The sequence below is a fragment of the Malaclemys terrapin genome, chromosome 11 (assembly GCF_027887155.1).
Source record: "Malaclemys terrapin pileata isolate rMalTer1 chromosome 11, rMalTer1.hap1, whole genome shotgun sequence".
In the NCBI taxonomy this organism is placed as follows: Eukaryota; Metazoa; Chordata; order Testudines; family Emydidae; genus Malaclemys; species Malaclemys terrapin.
In genome coordinates, this window is record NC_071515.1 from 50,157,393 (window position 1) to 50,162,305 (window position 4,913).

Sequence of the window (4,913 nt, forward strand, 5' to 3'; positions counted from 1 at the left end):
ACTCCCCGCTGTAGTGTAGATGTACCCTAAGACAAACACGTTTGTTTACATTGACAGGAGATACTGCTGCCTGCTTCTTATTTACAATGTCACCTGAAAGTGAGAACAGGCGTTCGTATGGCACTTTTGTAGCCGGCATTGCAAGGTATTTACGTGCCAGATATGCTAAACATTCATATGCCCCTTTATGTTTCGACCACCATTCCATGCTGATGATGCTCATTAAAAAAATAATGCATGGATTAAATTTGTGACTGTACTCCTTGGGGGGAGAATTGTATGTCTCCTGCTCTGTTTTACCTGCATTCTGCATAAATTTCATATTATAACAGTCTTGGATGATGATGTTTTAAGACCACTTTCACATCAGATTTGACAAAACACAAAGAAGGTTCCAATATGAGATTTCTAAAAATAGCTACAGCACTCGACCCCAGGTTTAAGAATCTGAAGTGCTGTCCAATATCTGAGAGGGACGAGATGTGGAGCATGCTTTTAGAAGTCTTAAAAGAGCAACATTCTGATGCGGAAACTACAGAACCTAAGCCACCAAAAAAGAAAATCAACCTCATGCTGGTGACATCTGACTCAGATGATGAAAATGAACAGGTGTCAGTCCGCACTGCTTTGGATCGTTATCGAACAGAACCCATCAGCAGCATGGATGTATGTCCTCTGGAATGGTCTATCTCCTGCAAATTGTAACTAACCTTGGCTGACCAAGAAGTAGGACTGAGTGGACTTGTAGGCGCTAAAGTTTTACATTGTTTTATTTTTGAATGCAGATTTTTTTTGTATATAATTCTACATTTGTAAGTTCAACTTTCATGATAAAGAGATTGAACTACAGTACTTGTATGAGGTGAATTGAAAAATACATTTTTTTTTGTTTTTTATAGTGCAAATATTTGTAATCAAAAATAAAGTGAGCATTGTACACTTTGCATTCTGTTGTAACTGAAATTAATATATTTGAAAATATAGTAAGCATCCAAAAATATTTAAAATAAATGGTATTCTATTGTTGTTTAACAGCGCGATTAATCACAATACATTTTTTTAATCATGCGATTAATTTTTTTAATGACTTGACAGCCTTAATTTATTATATATATATATATACACACACACACACACACACACACAGAGTGAAACCCCGCGATAACGCGCCCTGCGATAACGCGAATTTGGATATAACGCGATCATAAGGTGGCTCCAGTCGCCCCAAGCAAAAAAAAAAAAAAAAAAAAAGGCCTCCAGAGCTCCGCCAAAGCGCAAAAAAAAATAAAATAAAAAGGAAGAAATGTGCCTTCCCCACTGCCTCTTCCCGCCTACCCTAGCTTCTCCTTTTGGCGAGAAGAGCCATTCTCCTCCCCAGCTGCTCCTTGCACGTCTCCCCTGCTCTCCCCAAGTGTTTCCCTCTCTCGCTGCATGGCTGAGAGCCCCCACTGCTGGAGCCGCACCCTTTCAGTTACTGTTATGGGCAGTTCACAAACGCAAGTCGTTTTCTGCCCAAGAGAAATTGACCGGCTTGAAACCGACTGGCTTGAAATGGTAAATTTTTGTAACCCCGCTATACTGCGACTCCGCATTTATCGGGATCGAATTTTTTGGACCCCAATCATCGCGTTATAGCGGGGTTTCACTGTATACATATATATAAAATAAAATATACAGGACTTTATTCTCTATGTCACTAACACCAGTATGGAGTGAATGTAAAACACTACCGTAGTGATTTCCAATAATGTAAGTGACTGTAAGTTGCCGGTCAGCGTCAGGCCGAAGTATCTGATTTATCTCACTTCATGCTTACACTTGCGTAACTCCATTGACTGTAGTAGAAAGAAGAACAGGAGTACTTGTGGCACCTTAGAGACTAACAAATTTATTAGAGCATAAGCTTTCGTGGACTACAGCCCACTTCTTCGGATGCATATAGAATGGAACATATAATGAGGAGATATATATACACACATACAGAGAGCATAAACAGGTGGGAGTTGTCTTACCAACTCTGAGAGGCCAATTAATTAAGAGAAAAAAAAAAAAAAAAAAACTTTTGAAGTGATAATCAAGCTAGCCGAGTACAGACAGTGTGATAAGAAGTGTGAGAGTACTTACAAGGGGAGATAGTCAACGTTTGTAATGGCTCAGCCATTAGAGTTACTCCCGATTTACAGTGGTGTAAGTGAGCAGGATCAGATATGTGAACTCCAGAATCAAACATTCTTAGGTTATAAATATGTAGGCCCCTAGCCTGCATATTTAACTTTGCTCACATGAGCTGTCACAATGACTTTAATGAGACTGTTCACAAGGGCAAAGTTAAGCACATGCACACATGTTTTAAGGATCAGAATTATATCCTCTGATGTATACAAGGATTAGAGCATAGACAGCTGTAGACTAGAGAAGCAAGTTCTGCCAACCAAGCCCTTATTGGCTTACATGATGCTAGCTTAATTTACTTCTATGTTCTTCTCCTATAGTTTGCCTAGATCCTTTGTGCTGGATTTGTCCTATAGTTTTAATCAAGTGCACCAAAAAGACTTCAGAGCTGTCATCACTGAGCATTCTGATTTGGTTGTTTTCAAAAATATTAATTTAGAACCTGCACAGGGGAACCTCAATGGTCATATGTTGGAAGAGGCTCTGGCAAGGGTTCATACTAGTTAGAAAGAGAAAAGATTAGTCAGTCATACAGTCCATCTTTCTTGCTAGAAAATGTCCCTGTGATCTGGGATTCCAAATTACGTGGGGAGAAAGAGTGATGGACCAGATAAAGTAATCTTATTTTTTCCTCTCAATAAGATTTATTACATCCTGGCTGAAAGAATGAGCAAAGTAGAAATCCGTGGCTAGGAGGGCAAGGACGGATGCGGGATATCCCAATTAAAATCTAAGTAACACATATCAGGTAATGAGAGAGTGAAATGCACACCGATTCTTCACTTCATTATACCACTGGTTTCAACACAATTACACTACTGTAAAAGAATGGGGAATCAGACTATACACACGTACCATATAGGTAGCACTGAACTGAGATATTTGACCATCTCACCTGTACTCTAATGGAGCACTTCTAACATTCCAAACTACAACAATGGTTTGTGTCTTTCTCCTAAAGGTAGAATTTCCCTGGAAATCAGAAAGATCTCAGATGTAGAGTATTTAGTCCTGGGTGCTATTATTTATACAAAAACAGTTTTAGTTCATTGTTAGAAGTTTCCAAAAGGTATTTAGCATTTTTCTTTCTTTCTGTAAGGCCTGTACTGAGGCTGTCTGGTTGAGGGATTTGAAAAATAGTATGATAAAATTATTAAACTTTTAAAATTTTCTTTAAAAAACCGTAATAGTACGTGCAGTAGGAAGAGAGCCTGAGACATAAGCCCTTGTATTAAAGGCCTGGTATGAGGCAGGACCTGCTTACAGAATCTAGCAAGAACAGGGCTGATATTGCAGAAATACACATTTTTAAGGAGTGCTAAGCACAGAGTACTTATGCAAACACATTCTGATATTAATTGGTACCAGAACATTTTTATATTAACAATGGTACAAAAACATTCCCCACGGATAACAGGAACACACCGACCCCTTTCAAAAGATAAGATCAGGATGACAGTACGTAACAGAAATGTTTTAATTGAACCAACATATACAAGGTAATGGGTGACAACTAGCCACATCAGGCAGGAGTAACTAACTATGTCAGAGGTAGAACGTAACTTGTTTATATTAGAGTATTTTTGTTCAGCCGAGGGGGAAATGGAAAGTCCCGCCATTCACTGAGCTGTGTCCGTTGTCACAGGCATACATGTCTTAGTATCCTCGTAGAGTCTGCTAGGTGCTATTACCATTCTTTGTCAACAATAAACCTGGTCTGGTGCCTTTGTGCCTTAACGGATCTTGAGGTCATTGGGTGGTTCGCTCAACATCTGCTGTGCCGTCTGTCTGCGCAGAGCTGGAGCAGCACACAGGAAGAAGACAGAACACACACACACACACACACACACACACACACAGAGCTGAACATCTAACCATAGTACGTAGCATACAGTAGTACACTATGGAATGGCCTGGCAGAAATAGTTTTCAACGCTTGTTTGGGCTTCCTGTAAAACTCACTCTAGGCTTTGTCATTTCTGAGTGCGTGCTCGCACACATCTGGTCTGTCTATACACTAGTGGACCAAATATTCAAAAAAGAGTTTGTCTTCCATTTAGGCACCTAAATTAAGCCTCCAGATTTTCAAAAGTGCTCAAGAAAACAATGGTTGCTGCTGACTGCCGAAAACTTTGAATATCTGGCCCAGTGGCTCGAACTGGGGATTGGGACTGGAACCATGCTGCTGAGAACAGAACAAATGGAAAACAGTGTTTTGTAGACACACCATTTTAAATTAAACTGCATGCACTTTGGTGCAGTATTTGTGTTAGATACACTTGAAGTAGCATTGAAGCAGATGCAAGAAAAGTGATTTCATTAAGATGTAGCACTGACAGCTTATTTAGTTATTAGCAAAACAGCAGCGCTCACCAGGTAAGTTTTTTCCAACCTCTCACAGCCAGTCAACATGGGCCAGCTGTGAGGGAGCATGGTTCAGCTTTACTGTGCAAAAGTATTTGTGCATTCTCTATTATGAAATAATAATTAATAATTCAATGCTGTCACTTTTCAAAGTCTCCTTTATACTGGGCTAAGTGATAATTGTCATGAAAGCAATTCAAGGTTAGCATTAACTTTGTGTTTCCTTTTATTTCAGTAAGTTATTCACTTGTGTGTTTAGCATGAGTATGCCAAGTGCCATGTGCTTCAAGCTGTGTCCCATAAATATTTAAAAACACTAAATAAAGGGATTTTCTAACCTGAAGACAATACAACAGAAATAAAACAATTGCTAAGTG